At 40.0% G+C, this 17,841-nt stretch overlaps 1 long non-coding RNA gene across 6 annotated transcripts in view; it reads left to right on the forward strand.

Moving 5' to 3' along the window:
• Positions 1 to 17,841, forward strand: part of LOC102165048 (uncharacterized) — a 1,242,341-nt gene that overhangs the window by 722,521 nt on the left and 501,979 nt on the right. Inside the window, exon 2 of one of the 6 annotated variants that reach the window (XR_014827981.1) lies at positions 508 to 574. The exons of 4 other annotated variants lie outside the window; for them this stretch is intronic. This is a non-coding gene — a long non-coding RNA (uncharacterized LOC102165048). Of the gene's footprint in view, positions 1 to 507; positions 575 to 8,735; positions 8,849 to 17,841 lie in introns of those variants that run through there. One more of the 6 variants, XR_014827980.1, reaches the window with a different exon arrangement.

Consider the following 17,841-nt stretch of genomic DNA (forward strand, 5'->3'; position numbering starts at 1 on the left):
GGTATGACTTTTTCTGTCTGATCATAGCATCACACTTGAGAGTGTGGTTTACATTTGCCGTTATCTCTTCCTCACTTTCTTGGAAGTATAGCTTTGGTCTCCATCCTTAAATGATTTCCTGAGTGACTCTTTAAACAGATAATATCATGTTTTTATTTCAGCAGCATCTGGTTCTGTTGGTTATTCCCTCCCTAAATCATGCTCCTTTTGTATTCACCATATCACATACTTTTCTATTTCGCCACCCATCTCTTTATTTTCATGTTCTATTTTTTTTTAAATTTCTATTTTGGCCACCTCACAGTGTATGAAGTTCCTGGGCCAGGAATCAGATCCTGATCTCAGTTGTGACTTACTTTGCAGTTGTAGCAATGCTGGATCCTTAACCTACTGTGCCTGGCCAGGGATTGAACCCATGTCCCAGTGCTTCAGAGACAATGCTGATCCTGTTGCACCACAGTGGGAACTCTAGGTTCTATTTTTTTTTTAATTCTTATTTTTTTTCAGCCCCAGAATTTCTATGTAGAAGTGGCTTCCTGACCTGGGAAAAGGAATGTAGTGGAGGAGTGGGTAGGTAAGTTGAAGCAGTGTTTAGAGAGTACTTTACGTATGTTTGAGAAAATGTTCATTGCCATGTCAAAGACAGATTGTGACTTAAGAAGGAAGGGGCCAAAGGGTGCCACCCTTAGTACCATTACCGGACATCTACCCCGTTTCCACAGTTTATCAATTGTAAGCTGATATCAGCAACATATATTGAGATAGTAAAAATCAGCTCCAAACTAGAAAAGTAAATATATGCCTAGGTCTGAGTGAGTAAATATAAGCCTTGCTAATAATCAAACTGTGATAATAGACACAACTATAAAGCTGACTGCAAAATCAACAGAAAGCTTTATTTTTCCCAAGGTCACACTATAGCTGTAAAAATGCCGTAATAGTACTTTGTTTTGAGTGATTACTGCTTCTTTACCAATGAAGCCCAAGCTCCTTTCTGTCTTTTTCTGTCTTTTGAACAAAGCCTACTGAGATATACAGTTACCACTGTCCTTGCTTCCTGATGGCTTCCAATTCCAAAGCAGATCCCCATGTCTTCTAGTCCTCCTGCAAAAATCATTAAGAGCATGCCCCAACCCTAAAAAAGCCCCTTCCTAGTCCCTCTGACCGAGGCGTCCTTAGATTTTTCATGGTATATGTTCTCCCTTTTTGCAACAAGTTGAACAAACCTGACTTTGTTGGACTTCCTTTGTGTTCCTAATGATTTTTCTTGGATTGACTTTATTGCTATAGTTCTCATGCAGTTTACATTCCTGATTCATATTCTACTTTCTGAACATTTTCCACTTCTATGTTTTACCAGTGACCTGAATTAAAGTTGCCCAAAATTGAGCTCATAGCTTTCTTCTCCAAATCTGCTTGCTCCCTCTTTCTCTTTTCTCTGCTAATGAGTCCATTATCTTTCTAGTTTTTTAAACCAAAATTTTGGAATCATTCTACACTCTTTTCTCATTTTCATCCCATTCTCCTACAAGTTCTGTTAGTTATATCCTTTAAATATGTCTCAAAGGTGTCTTTTTTCCTCATCCTTATCATTCATGAGATTAGGTCTTCATTATTTCACACCAGAAGCTTCAACCCTGCCCCATTTTTAGCGTTATATTCTCTAAGAACTAGGGTTGTGTTATTATATGTAAGTAGTATTGGTTAAATACATAAAATAGTCATTAAGCTCTCTCTAGTCATTGGGTTAAAATACTCCCATTTAATTTCGAAGGCTATTGTCTTATTGATGTTAAATAGAAGGAAGAAATATTACTCTCAAATTAGAAACAAATGAACAAACAGACGGAATGTCTCAATGAACAGTATGGTGGCAATCTGGCTAACTTGTTTTTGTCCATGAAGGTTTTGAGAATCTAGTTGGAGTAGTGGGTTATAGTTCTTTCATAGAGCCAAAATTGTATCTGGAGATAGGGTAGTTCTTGGGTCTCCAATCCAGGTAACTTTCCTCAGATGGCATGTGTGGTAGAACAGTACCTGTGAAACTCAAGGTGTAAGCGTCATAGAGAAGTATCTGAAACCTATAAGTGACAAGCCTAACTAGCCATGATTCTATTCTTTCTATTCTTCATATTGAATTTCCTTCTGTTCTATCTTAGAATAAAATGAATTCTCTTCGAAGGTTCCCATCTAAACTTCTTTGCTTAGGATAAGGAAAATAGTTTAAGTCAGGCTATGAAGAGGATCTCAGTCTCTGGGGAAAGGGAGAGAGGAATACCAGGAACCACTTGGATAGTCTTAGGAATTTTACTTCTAGGGCTGAATATTGGAGTGTTTGTGTTTTGTTAAATTAAAAGATGTGGAATTCTCTGGTTAATGTCTCTCATTGAACCTCTTCACTCTTTATCAGGATAAAGCAAATTCTTGGCCTAGCTTCTAAGGACTTGAATATTCTACTCTCTGACTGTTTTTACTGTCCCATTCTTCTACAATCTCCTGCACATACACACATGCACACACACACACTTCAGTCATTTAAACAATGTTTAGGTTTTATAAGAGTATGCTTCTTTTTCTCTCTCTGCATAAGTTTTCTTATTTTCACTGCTATTTTATCTTCTCTCACATACTTTTAAGTGTGTAGTGGGAAACATGTCTACTGATAGCTTGGGAGCGTTAAATTTATAGCTTCTCAGAAAGGGACTGGCTTTCCTACTTTCAGTTAGAAAAGTTAGAGGCAATGTCTTTGTTTGGTTTTGGTTGTATCAAATGGAACAATCAACTCTGCTAGGGGCATATGAGATCCAGTACAACATGGCAGAGCCCACTTAAACCACGTGGTAGAGTTGGGGAAGGAATGTTATTCAGATGTTGGTGGGATGTTACTATTCCCAGAAGAAGGGCAGGATTCTGGATGGACAATAATTTGGGTTCTTTACTTTCTTCTGCTCTCTGAAATAAGACTGTATTTTTTTTTTGCCTTGAGCCCCCTTCAAAGCAAGCATAGGGCCTATGATTTGTCTACTGTTGACTTCTGCCAGTAAGTGTCCTCCTTCCAAAAAGGAGGAGTGTTTTAAGGAAGATCAGAGAGAGGTAGAGAAGTATAGGAAAGAGTTCCAGTAACTGTTCTGAGACAAAAGTGGCCATAGCCTGTTGGAAGGGACAGTGCGAAGGTAAGATTCATATAGAGGTAATTCTTTCTGAAGTTCCTTTTGGGGCCAACTATACACACACACACACACACACACGAGAAACTATACACATGTAGAGAGCTCTTTGCAGACCAGATCATCTTTTAACCTTCAGTTTGCAATTATATAAGATCATCTGGTAGCTGATTATTGGTCTGTTTTTGTGTTTCATGGAACAACTATACTTCTACTCTCTATGCCCTGCCTTCAGGGCACATTCTTAATTCTTACCTAGCTTTTTACTCAGTGATTGTTCAATAAATGCTATACAACGGAAGGCACCATCCATGTGTCTATGGTACACTTTGATTTTTAAGATTATCCCATGTAGTTAATACTAAGTTTTCAGGGCAGATAGAAGATGTGCTTCCATCTTGCAAGATCTAGAAGGTTAATTTCAAGTTAGATAGAATTTTTTAGTTTTTCATTAATGAGTTCAATCCCCTCTTAAACCAATGAACTTTTCATGTTCCTTGGTTTCTGTGGGTTCATGCTGAGTTAAAAGAAATTTCATGCCACCATTCATTCAACCATTTTACTTTTCCATTTTTACTTAATGTAGCAGAAAAAGCACAGAATTTTTCAATCATGAAAACCTGAAACATCAAAGGATATTTGATATTCATGGTTTGAATTTTATGATTTTACAGGAAATTCTTCCCTAATGAGAATGGTACAGAATGGGTTCCCTTAAAAATGTAGCAATGGAACCACTTCTGCATGTATTCAAGCAGCTGGTACATTCAATTTTATATTTCATCATTTTAATTTGGTATTTAAAAGATGATTTAGGTGGTATCATCATCTCTTAATGTTTGTCTTTGCTGAAAAGAAAACTGAGGATTTGTAGTTGGGATGACCAAATATATAATGAAAGCAATTCTCTCCAGCAAATGGCTCCCAGAGGTCATCTCTTGAAAAGAAGGAAAGCAAAAGCTGTTGGAGGTAGTAACCTCTATTATACATGATTTCAAACAGGAGGAGAAACAGCAAAGACCGTAACTCTAGCCTTTGTGTTGGGTTGTTTGTTGTCTACTTGGAAGCAGCTCCAGACCCCTTGCATGGTCTCTTTTCTTAGGGCAGCAAGCTGGCTTTCCCAGAATCCTCTTCCCTCTTCTAACCCTGAAGCTGAGTTAGAATCGGCCATGAGGGGAGGTTGGAAAGTTGAAGAGGAGAGACCATTACTCTCTTAGAAGCTGCCGAAGGGAGAAAAAGATAGGAAATTTGAAAAAAACTTCTCAGGGAGCTTCTTTTAAGACATTCAAGTCCAGGTTATAAACTTAGTTTTTCAGCAATGAATTTCCTGAATTTCACTTCCCCAGCTCTTCCAGCTACCTCTAATTCCTTGTATTAAACCCTCCATGCTTGGGAGTATGTAGACTGGCTACTCTTTCCCAGGCTTAATCCTGACTGATATATTTTTCACGATGGTTACCTAATTTTATTTATTTATTTGCCACACCTGTGGCATGTAGAAATTCCCCAGCCAGGAATTGAAGCTGCGACTGGAGCCACAGCATTGATGGTGCTGAATCCTTAACCCCCTGAGGCACTGAAGAACTCTGGTTATCTCAATTTTGAGTATCAGGCTTCCCCACCTCCCCAACATTTGTCCACAAGAGTATTAGAGTTCTCCAGGATGATGGCAAAATTTAGAGGAAGTTCAAGAGCTAAGATCTAAAGTTGGTTTATGAAAGCTGAAGAATGAACAGGAAATTGGGAGATGGCAGCTTGAGAAAGACTAGAGTAGGGGGTGAGGTTGTACGGGAAATATTCTTTATGTTTCTATAGGGTTAGGGCTTTCTGAGCAAAGAAACCTGGGATCTGGGATCTCTGTCAAAGGACAAGTCTTATATTTAAAGGATGATAGTAAGAGACCATCCTGAGAAATTTACCTCCTGAGGTAAATGCTTACATTTCAGAAGAGGATTGAAACACAGGAGTGTGGAGACATTCTAGAAATTGTGAACTTGTAGATGCTTGGCTTCCACCTGGAGACATTTGTTTATGTTTCAAAGGCCCAGAACTCAGGAATCATTCCTTTCTTTTCCCAAGGTTCACTTGTTTACATTAGGGAGAAAAGTTTCTTCCCTCTCATGAGGGGAAGGGGGACAGCTGTCCTTATCCTAGATAAGCCCACAGATTCATATTTTGGGTTCCGTGCCTACAGTACAGATCCTGGTACTGGTAGACTGACATCTGGTTCTCATTGCATAGCCCCAGAAAGGAAGAGTTGAGGCAGAGAACTGATGTGGTTATTTCTGTAAGTAATAATAACTCTAGCCCAGAAAACTCATGGATACTTTCAGGAGTACATGAATAAGTGTAGATACCAAAAATCTAGAATCAGATAGTGTGAGCTTCGAGGGTGGTGGTGGAGGTTTTGAAGTACAAATAACAACTGGAAGAAGGCTCCAAGGAGGTTGCCAAAACTGATCCCAGGAACTGTGGAGCATTATGGCGAGGAGCAGCCTCCCTTGAGGGCTTGGAAAGAATTTTGTACATCACCTTCAGCTCCAGTGGAAGAAGTCTTCCTGAATGAAAGGCTTCAGGCTTCAAATGGGATTTATTCTAACATTTATGAGGAGGCAGCATGCACAGTGGTAATGATTGTACAATTTGTGTTAGAAATGCAACTCCACACATTATTCATTAGTCAGTGTTTATTGAGCATCTGTTATGTTAAAGGCTTTTATGCCAAAGAGAGGGATGATCTCTGCCCTCCTGCAGTTTACAGTCTACTGCAAAAATCAGACAGAATATAAGCAAACATAGGAGTAAGTGTATACTTATAAACTACAATAAATGTAATGAAGGAAAATAATAGGATACTGTGGGGAAAAAAACAGAGGTGACCAACTTTAGATTGGGTGGTCAGTGAAGGCTTCTCTGAGAATGTAGCAGTTAAGCTAAGAGCTGAAAGATGGGAAGAAGATGGCTGTATGAGAAGAGGGGAGTGTGAGCTTCCCAGATAGAGGAATTTCATTTACTAGCTGGATAGGAAATGCAACCCCTCAGAGGTGTGTCTGGGGTATTTAACACTTGGGGGCATTTCTACACTGGTTTGTTGTTGGCTCTTTTTCTTCATCTGTGTAAGGGAGATAATAATACCTACCTGCCAGGCAGGAAGCTCTGCTCTCCAAGCATGATTGGTCTAGAAGTGACCATCTTCCCCCAAGTTCATGATTCAGGTGAACTGTATTTCTTATCTGAAGGCAGGAGACCATCATACCTCAGGAGGGGAGTATACTGTTAGGGAAGTTTGTTTGGAGGTAAGAGAAAGTGGCCACAGATGAGTCTTATTTGCTATCCAAGATCTTGGTTTCTGATAATGCTTTCTTCCTTTAGAAGAACAATTTGAGTACAGAAACTTCAGCCTTAGTACAAATGCCAGTGAGAGAATATTTTTTGAAGAATGGAGGCTCTTCTCTGGGTCCCTTGGAACGCATATGACCATCATCTTCACTTATGCCTAAGGCTGCTTTTGACTTGGCTTCTGGGGCTTTGTCCTTTGACATGTTTTGCTTCAAGCAAACAGGCAGGCAGATGTAGTCTGGGGAGGCTTGGAATAGGAGAGGGGGGTAATTAGGATAATAGAGAAAGGATGGAGTTATGGGACTTTGATTATCTCTGTGTTTGTTTCTAGAACCCTTTCACTTTGGAGTTGCTGTTAATGTAATTTTTTCCCCTCACAATGAAGCAGATGTGGAGTGGGAGTGAGGACTATAGCGATTGATTTTTAAGAGCCTAGGGTGGATTCAGAGGGAATTCCTGCTGTGATACATATCTTGATGAATTAGGAAGTGTTTGTAAAGGCTTCTCAACTATAATACTATAAAGCATACTTAATTGGAGTCACAAGTCCCTGGGAAGTGTATTTTCTTTCCTGTTTTGCTTAGATAATTAATATCCCTAATGATCATGCTATAACCCATACATCAGACTTTGAAAAGGGTAGACACTGGCTATTATAATTTCATTGCTGGTGGTTATTTTGATGAAGACAGAACTCTCAGTAGGCGAAATGGGAAGCAGTAACTCCCCTGGCCAGAATCATTCACCTAGCAAATGCTTATGGGAAGAAAATAGAAAAAGACTTCCTAAGGTAATAACTTTGTAGTAAGTTACAAAGATACAGATATATAAGAATACTCCATAGACTCTATTTTCTTCCTCTGTTTTGTCTATTCTTGCACCAATATCATACGTTTTACTTTTTAAACTTACTACAATTTATAATAAATGTTTACAGTTAATAAATTAAAAAAGAAAAAGACTTCCTAAATGCACCTCAAATTCTTTTTGGTAGTTTTCCCTTTTGCTTCTTCCCCTTATCTTCTTTGAGTTATTAGAAATTCAAATATATCACTTCTGCAATTGTAATTTGCTTCCCAGAACTTAAGGCTTTAAAATTCTCCACTTCTTCAGAGAAGGAAGTAGACCCGTCCTTCTTCTATGTTCATTCTATTTTGGTATCTGCCATTGTTGACAGAAGTCAGAGAAGACTAGGTTGGAAGTCTCACTGTGTGAGAGCCTTCCATCAGTCACAACTTGTTGTAATGTTTCAAGCATCTTGGTGAATACCTACTCCAGTTTCCCTCCCAGACATAATCAATGTCTCCTTCCTCTGTGGCCCCCTCAGACTTAGTCCATCATTCATTCAGTAAATATTTACTGAATTTTAACCATGTGCCACTGATGTGATAGTCATTGGGTACACCATGGTGAACAAGAAAGACACAATCTCTATCCCTTTCCCTCTTTCTCCTCTCTCCTTTTCCCTTCTTCCTCCTTGTTCTCTCCTCCTTCTTCTCTTCCCCTCCCTTCCTCTTGCTCTTCTTTCTCTTTCTCATCTAGTAAAGAAGACATAAAATAAACAATTATTATAAAAGGTGATATGTTCCATAGTGGAGGAAGTACAATATGGCTGTAATAACACAAAACAAAAAGAAATAACCTAGGGGAATCATAGAAGGAAGTGATATTTAAATTGAAACCAAAGAATAAGGAGGTGGTACTTAGATAAGGAAGGGGATGTATGTGTCAGGCACGGAGAATAGCTTGGAAAAAAGAAAGAATTAGCAGACCTGTAAGTAAAATGATTGCGTCCACAGTTTAGAGACCTCATATGTTAAATCTGGGCCAAAGCCTATCCTAGTATTGTAAAAAGGGACATGAGAGGCCGGATTGAAGATCCCACATCTCTCCCTGTTTTGCCTGTGCCTTGCAATTACTTGTCTCCTTGAAATTAGTGATGCCGAATATTGAGTAAGGCCTCTGATTCTTGTGAGTCTGATTTGACTGTCTGATCTGGTAGCCATGAAATGGCACCTCTCAGATCTCCTGCTGCAGAAAAAAGAGTTGACTGATAGCCTTGACTATACTCCTGGATCCATTCAGCACTGTGTTCACACTAAGAGCACAACTTCCCCAAACAGTGCTCAGTCAGTGACTGACTGAGTGTGGTGGAATTACTGATGCAGGGCATTCCTACAGGACACGTGGCTCCTCTTGTGAATAGCTTTGACTCAAGGACTTCCCATTGGCCGAGTTCTTAGAACTGCACTGCAGTCTGAGAATTTTATTCTCAGTGCTCCGTACCCATTCTTTCACAGAGACCAGATCTGCATCATGGTTCAGTTTTCCTCTGCCACCAGGTAAGCCAGCCAAGAGCAAGGGGAACAAAATGTGTAGAGAAGGAGGCAGGGATGACTCAGTTGCAGTTCTAAGATCAGGTGATGGCAGCCATGGGACCCATTAGGGAGCTGCTGCTCAAAGCTTCTGAGAGGCATAATCTGTGGACTTTGGTGGTCATGAAAATGCACTGCTCATCTCTCCTGCTGTGGGGGTCATATCTCTGGGGGGAGGGTCACATTTCCTGTTGTGGGGGTCACATCTCCTGCTGTGGGGGTTGACTGATGGCTCTTCTGTCCCACCTCTGAAGCAGAGTTTTCACCCAGGCCATTATTTCATTCCCATGTAACATGGGACTCCTCTTATGGCCAAGATTGCCTTTACTTTCTCGAAAAAAGATGGGACACTTCCCATCTACCCTTTCATATGTGTTCCTTTCGTATGTGTCAGGCCTGTGTCCAAAGCGTCAGGCCTGCATCCAAGGAGCTGAAGCCTCTCCCTGCCTGCTTCTGCTTTCTCACATTTATTCTTCACGGTATTTTATTTTATTTATTATTTTTTGGGCCACACCTGTGGCATTTGGAATCTTGGGCCAGGGCATTGCTGGATCCTTAGCTCTCTGTGCTAACCCTCTGTGCCACAAGGGAACTCTGGCACTGGTATTTTTTTTTTTTTTTTTTAGGGCCGCGGCAGCCCTGTGGAAGTTCCCAGGCTAGCTGCTGGCCTACTCCTCAGCCAGAGCAATGTGCACCACAGCTCACAGCTAAACCCACAGAGCAGGGCCAGGGATCAAACCCGCGACCTCATGGATACTAGTCAGATTTGTTACCACTGAACCACAACGGGAACTCCCTGGCACTGGTATTTTAGAATATAAGTACCCAGTTATTCTAAGTGTGGCCAGGGTCAGGAACTATTATGGTGGATGATAAAAGATACAAATTATCTTTCTTTTACTGTGCAGTGTAGCATGCAGCTTACCTGCGTGTCTTTGGATAGGTCAGTTAACTTCCCTGAACTTCTATTTTTCTCAGTAGTAAAATGGGGCATAATCCTAGAATCTGCTTTACCGGGCTGTGATGATTACAAGAAATTGTGTTTATATAACAGCTGGCACACAATGAGTGCTCATGTATAAAAAATAATTTTTTTATCACACTTTGATTGCTCTGTTGAGAGAACTGTAGAGAGAAAATAGAGTTGCTAAATCAGAAGTCAGGAGAGTATTCATCACATCTTCCTACATCTTCAGTTTTTTTTTTCCTCTCTCATCTACACTGAACATTTGGGATTTGGATTTGGAACTATTCACCATTTGGGATTGTTCATATTATTCTTTCCTTTCAGTGGCTACATTCCCAGTGCTCCTTATTAGACCTGTTTCAGGTACTGGATTTGGGCAGGACATTGATCTAATATGTTAAGTGGGAACAAGGGAGTGGGTTCTCTCCCCTTGATAGCCACGTGGTGACTGATCAGCAGCTGGACACAAGGGAGGCCTGGTCATCATTTGTGAGTGACACCTCTGTTGTTCTGAAAAAAATGTAGAGATTCTTGTCTTTCTGTATTAGGTTTGCTGCTGGAAAAGAGAAAAAAAGTTTTATGTCATGTGGCTGCATGTATTTTCCTTTACATGCAGTTTGCTGATACGGTGAAATTTTAGCCAAGTTTGGGTCACCTGAAAAAGTGCTTAGGAAATCCATCCGTCTACTGTAGCCTTCTAGTGGGACAGCCTACTCCTATAGAATTTTCATGGAAAATAGCTCATTGAAAGGGCCTAATAGCTAGCTCACTTGTCCTTATCTTAATGGAATTAAGATTAGATTCTATCTTTACTTAGAATTAAATGGTTTTTCTGGTCTTCATCCACAGAATTATCTAAAACAGTAGATAAAGGCTTATACAGGTTAGTGAAACTCTTCAACCTGTATTTGAAGTAACTGTGCTTTGAAAAATGCTTTAGGTGCCAGTTGTGATGGATTAAACCTGGAAACAAGACAGAAATTGATACTACATTTGATAGAGAGTAGATGAATCATATTAGGGTTAATATTCTGACAGTAAAACACTTGCATTTAAACTTCTGAATGGATATAGATGGTTCATTCTATTCACACATCCTGGCAGGACTGAATTTAGGATCCTGCTAGGATGCTGGTGTGTGAGAAGCATAATTTTTAAGGCAGTAATAAAAAAACTGGATGTTGACATCTTTGAGTTTAAATTTCAGACTCTCTCTGTGATATTACATAAATCACTCAGTTTCTCTCTGAATTTTTTTTTTTTTTTACTACCTGTAAAACATGATTCACTGTGCTTCTCACACACATATCTCATTGCAGTTCCCACCAAAACACTTCGTATTTCAAAGATTCAGAAATAATTAAAAATATTTTTTTGCAAAATTACAGTCATGTAGAGGGCACATGATTCCCTTGCTCCTAAATTCTGTACTCTCTGTGGCTTTTAGAAAAGTGAGGGAGCCTTAGACCAATTAGATACCAGGCACAATGTGAAACATGAATTCAGGGTAAGCTGGGAAGCAAGTTCCATTATGGGAATCAGACATGAGTATTGTTATTCACTTGGCTTTGATCATTTCTGTGAGCAAGGGGAAAATCTGACTTTTTGAAAAAGCCATTTCACTCTGTGTGTTCATTATTTTGGCTGACAAATGGAGAGGTAAATTGACAGTGACTTCCCAGCTAAGAATACTGTGTATGTTTACCACCATAGGGAGCTGGAATTTTGTCAGTTAGCATGATGTCTTTTTAGCCTTCCTAAGGTTTCCAACCGAAAGAAAAAACAAAACTAGCAAAATTCAATTTTTCTCAGTGAAAAAATGCTTTTAAAAAGCTAGGGAGGTTCCCTGTTGGCACTGGCTGTTCCTGTAGAGGACCTTGATGAGGCTGTGTTAAACTGTCATCAAGGCTGGCTTCAGCATGAAGTGGAAATAATTCTTCTATTATCAGCAGACACGGAGTCAGCATGTACTAGGTGAAGGTCGTGACGCCACGTGGTGGGAGGCAAAGTATTTAAGGTGTCCTAGGGAGATGGTATAGCACTGTAGGAAAGGGGCTGTGTTTTGGGAGTCAACCTGGAAAGGAATCCTGCCTGGCTCAGCACCCAATATGCATGCAACTTCAGGCAACTAACATAATTTCTTAAGTCTCAATGAGCTCAATTGTAAAATGGGAGCATTATCACCTACCTTGTAGGTTTGTTGTGAAGATTGCATTAGGAAGCGGTGTTCTGAATGTTTTGGCAACATCGAGGCTTAGCATGTAACATGAGCTCACCCTTCTTAGGCAGGCCTCCTATTGGTCTTTGCTTTCTGGTCCCATTTGTAAATGACAATTAAAAATCCCTGGTGTTTGTTGCTCCAGGGAAGGAATTTTTTTTTTTTTAATGGCCATACCTGCGGCATATGGAAGTTTCCAGGCTAGGGGTCGGATTAGAGCTGCAGCTGTGACCTGCCACAGCCACAGCAACACCAAATATAAGCTACATTTGTGACCTACACCACAGCTTGTGGCAACGCTGGATCCTTATACCCACTGTGCAAACCCAGGATCGAAACTGCATCCTCTTGGATACTAATCAGATTTGTTACCACTGAGCCAAAACAGGAACTCCCCCATAGCAGTTTGGTTAAAATCTTGTTTGGATCATGAGGACACACCATATTGGGTACCACTAATTTTGGTAATATTGACAGCAATGAGGAATGGTGCCTGTAACTTTATAGTTACTCCAGTAATGGGGAATAGCACTGTTGGTATAAGCAGCAATTTCAGTACAGACAGTAATACTGTCAACTTAAGGCATTGTGGGCTTTGAATCAAATGATATTGGGCCTCGGCAGCAGTAGTGGCACCTTTTGCAAGTTTTAGTGGTAATTGTTTTGGCGGCTCTAGGGCAAGATAACCTCACATTTTTTGCCACCCATCCCATTAGGAGGTGAAGTTTATTTTCCTTTCCCTTGAATATACATTGGTCTGCAGTCATCCTAGGACTTGCCTTGACCAGTGTAATGTGGCAGAAACAATGCTGTGTAACTTCAAATCCTGGGCTTCAGTAGCCCTGCAACATCTAATTTTGCTGCTTGAAACCCTTCTGGGAATTCAGTCCTCTTGCTGTGAAAAAGCCTAAGTAGCCACATGAAGAGGATGGCTAGGTTCCCGACTGACAACCAGCACCAGTTCCCAGCCATGAGTGAAATAATTTTGAACTAGGCCATCCCAACATCTGGGTGACACTAATGAAGCAGAACCACTTGGTCAACCTGTGGAATCAGTGGGAATATTCTTTTTTTTTTCTTTTTCTTTTTTTTCGTCTTTTTGCCTTTTCTAGGGCTGCTCCTGCAGCATATGGAGGTTCCCAGGCTAAAGGTCTAATCGGAGCTGTAGCCACCAGCCTACACCACAGCCACAGAAATGCAGGATCTGAGCCACGTCTTCGACCTACACCACAGCTCATGGCAACGCCGGATCCCCAACCCACTGAGCAACGCCAGGGATCGAACCCGCAGCCTCATGTTTCCTAGTCGGATTTGGTAACAATTGTGCCATGACGGGAACTCCAGTGGGAGTATTCTTGATGTTTAAAGCCATGAGAATTTGGGGTGGTTTTTTGCATGGCAATAGATTTACCACACAGTGGCTATTTGCAGTGCAAGAGAGAGCGCTCAAGAGCTGAAATAGAAGAGGAGGAAAATAGAAAACCCCAAGGAATAGACAATAGGTCTAGCTAAGAGAGCACATTTGAGATGCATTGAGAGGATTTCCAGAATTATAGGGAAGAAATTAGGAAGAAACTTTTTTGGGGAAATGAAGATGGTTATGTCATTTATAAGAAGGAGAACCAACTTGCTAGTGTTACCATGTGGACTGAGTGGGATAATGTATGTGAAATAATTAGTGCTCTTTTTGGCATAAATACACTTGGTAAGTAGTAACCATTATTGTTAACCTCATCTTAGGCTAGCCCACTAATTTGACACTCAACAGAAAATTACCACATTTATTGTGTGTGTGTATCTTATTTCCACAGCTAGATAGAAATCTCTCTTTTTTTTTTTTTTTTTTTTTTGTCTTTTTGCTATTTCTTCGGCTGTTCCTGCGGCATATGGAGGTTCCCAAGCTAGGGGTCTAATCGGAGCTGTAGCCGCCAGCCTACGCCACAGCCGTAGCAATGCAGGATCTGAGCCGCATCTGCAACCTACACCACAGCTCACGGCAACGCCAGATCGTTAACCCACTGAGCAAGGGCAGGGGCTGAACCCGCAACCTCATGGTTCCTAGTCAGATTCGTTAACCACTGCGCCATGACGGGAACTCCATGAAATCTCTTAAGGGCAGACTGTAGGTTATATTTCTTTGTGTGATGTAGGCTCTGAATAAAATATTGTTGGTTGACTAGGTAGAAATAGGGCAGACTATATCACATTTTTTTTTTTTTTTTAGGATTCTAGTCTCATTTACATTAGACCCATGTGCTAGTTTGTAATCTTAGCTACATTTCTAAAGTCACAAGACAGAAACTGATTGGAATTCAGCTAACATGGGCACTTAACAGAAGGATGACATGGCACTTATTCATACATGGGTGTCTCATGTATGTATATTTCAGGAGGTACTATAAAGCCAGGTACTCTGTTGTCAAGGAGATTTGTCTATTTGAGCTTAGCTGAATCAGCTACACACCTGTTATGAATTCAGGTTGCCTATCTCTGGAGATACGGACAGCTTCCTTCATTCAAGGTCAGGTACCAAAAAGACTCATGGTTACTGGCAGAATAGCTCCCTCCGGACTTGTGGAACTGAATTCTTGTAAGTTGCCGTGAAGCTATGGTAGTATGTGATTGGCCCTTTCAACCACTTCCCTTTACTGATTGACTGTTCCTACCTCTATGACATACATGTAAGTAGTCACTGAGGTTTCTCAGATAGTGCAATGCATTCCCAGAGCTGTTCTGTTTTAAGTCAGCTGGGGGGATATATAGTCTTTGTCCATTATGGCAACAGCAGGTGTGTGTGTGTGTATGTGCACACACGTGTGAGTGGCAAGTGTTAAGCATAACAAGACTCTCTGACCAATATAGCACACTCTAATTTCTTTTAGAGTCTGGCCACTTATAGCTATTCATAGGAAGTTAAATTTTATGTGTGTGGGAGAGCTGGAATTTTATCATTTTTAGGAGGAACAATAAATGATTTTAAATATCAGCTTAGACAAAGGATCTAAAGTCCCTTCCAGCATATTCTCCTCTTCAGCAAGGACTCTGAATCTAAGAAGAATGAAAAGTTAGTAACGTTTCTCTAAATAGAACATGTGAAATAATTAGCTGTGGCTCTTGATGTACACAAGATGGAAGGGAGTAAACAAATTTGGAGCAAGAACTCTTCCCTTGAAATTCAGATAGATAATTGGTTTTATGTTTCGACAGCATCTCTCTTCTACGAGCTTAAAGCAGGGCTGACTTTATAAACTTAATAAATAACTATTTATGTAGTGTGATTTGGGAGGCACCAAGGATTCATTGCCTCAGTATAGTTTCTTTACCCAAACAATACAGGTCTTGAAATTCAACCATTAGAGAGATTTGTTCTTACCTGGTTCTCTTTTTTGGAAGTAGATAATTCATATGTTGCTTAAACTTCAGCATCAGTTCTTTTATTTGGTATTTCTACCCCCTTTATTGCGAGGTGTGTGTGTGTGTGTGTGTTGCAGTCAGAGGGTTATTGCTGTAGATCAATTTATGGATATCCAGAGAGAGGACTCGACAGGAAATATCTGTGAGGCGTACTTCAAAATTTTGCACAGGACCTTATTTTAGCCAAGAGTCTTTTGGGGAGAGGGTTTACAGCCTTAGAATTCCTGATATAAAGCAGAGAATTTCTTTCTCTCAGTGATCATATTAATTCTGATTGGCCTTGCTCTTAATCATGGACCCACCTTTGGGGCCAATACTGTGACCATAGGTTTAAAGACTTGAGATTGGTCAGTTGTAGCCACATGCCTCACACAGTCTGAAAGCAGGAGTAGTTGTTGTGCTGTGATTGGCAGCCTCACCTGAGCCCCACTGAATGAGAGAAGAGAGTTCCCCAAAGCCAGGTGGGGTTGCTATATTTGCTAGAAAGGGAGGATGGGAAAAGTCCTGGGTAGACACAGATGACACTAACCACTGGACTTCTTTGAGTCTAAAGCATCTCCACTTAGAGTTTTATGGTGAAAACAACTCCAATCTGAAGGGCATAGTGCATAGGGGTTACATGATTAAAATATGTGCACCCATGGGGAGAGGATGATTCTGAAACTTGGTGAAGCAAAAGAAATCAGTGTCAAATAGATGCATGTGACTGTATGATACCATCGTGTAAACATGGATCCTTTGTGCACATGCACATTGTGAGCCCAAGACGTTTCATAATTCTGCATTGAAGGATTATCTCCCAGACTGTGCCTTCTCAGTAAACATACCATTGCCTCCCGGGGGTGAAGATTGGTTTGGGAAGGCAAAAACTTTAGATGTTACAGTACTCTGGCCTTCCAAAGGGTTGCGCTATAAAAACAGATGTGTACTATCACAGGGGAGGCAATTAGGGAAAAAAATATAAAAAGGCTCCTTCTGGGAACAATAATAATAAAAAACAGTTGAGAAACACTGTTCTAGATCCAAGAAAGTTGATGTATCTTAGGAAGATATGAACCAGAATGAAAGATATGTTATGAAACTTGTGATTAGAGAGGCAGCATGATTTGTGAAAACAGAACACGAGTTTGAATCCACCTTACTTTCTGGCTGTGTGGAGATGGACAAGAGGATCTAACCTCTTGGCATCTCAATTTCTTAGTAATGACCCTTTGCAGTCAATTCCACCCTCATCCCCTGGCCCCAGGCAACTATTGATCTGCTTTCTCTCATTACAGTTTTCTAGAATTTCATATATATAGAGAGAGTCGAATAGTACATAATCTTTTGTTCTGATTTCTTTTGCTAATCATGTTTTTGAAATTCATCCAATTGTTACCTGTATTGGTATTTCATTCTCTTTTATTGCTATGTTATATTCCACTTATTGATTGACAAGCATTTGGGTTATTTCCAGTTTGGGGCCAGAGAGTATTATGAATAATGCTGCAGTGAACATTTGTGTACAAGTCTTTGTGTGGACATATCTTTCCAAATATTTTTTCATAGTTCTTGATTCTTGCTGCCAGATGCCACTGGATATTAGATATGCTACATGGTTAATACATACATAAAATACATCATGAAACACAAAAGACAGAAAGAGGCAAGAAAGAAAGAAATGGATGAATTTGATAAATTATTTTTGAAATGCTACATATTTTTCAAGTATTTATTGCTCAGAATAGCATATTTCAAAAAACACTTGAAGTGTAGAAAAGTATGTAAAATAGAAAAAGATAACCAAAAATGTACAAAATAATCATTCTGGTGGTAAAGGCTATGCTGCCAAACTAAGGCATAATTAATGTAAAATACAAAATTCTCTTCAGAGTATTTTCATACAAATTAGTTATAAAAATCATAGTTTATAATCCCAAATTCAGAATTTCAGGCCAAAAAATCATTAATAAATTGATCAGTATGCAAATAGGTTTCAAATTAATACATTTTAGGCAAATTCACTTCAGGCAAAATTTCAGTTAATGAAAAGACATTTGTTACTAATTGGACATAGATGGCTTTTGGAGCAGTCAAATCTGGATGGATTCTCAGATTTCTCCTGTGGGCTAACAGGTAGTGGGAGGTGTCATTCTTAGAGATGGACATCCAGGAATGGAAAGAGGATTCATGGTGGGGTATGCATGGCAGGTAATAAGGTTTATTTGTGTTGAATCTGAGTGGCTTGGGAGATGTCCCAGTAGAAGTACCCAGTGGGCAGTTAGATTAATGGAGCTCAGGACAGATCTGTCTTGGAGATATGGACCAAGCCATTAGCACTGAGGTAATCAGACATATGTGGAAAATTGCTGTGGCTGGAGG

The sequence above is a fragment of the Sus scrofa genome, chromosome 14 (assembly GCF_054392235.1).
Source record: "Sus scrofa isolate SSC_HxYL_T2T_F1_AM1 chromosome 14, Sscrofa_HxYL_maternal_Yorkshire_Landrace_v2.0, whole genome shotgun sequence".
NCBI lineage: Eukaryota > Metazoa > Chordata > Mammalia > Artiodactyla > Suidae > Sus > Sus scrofa.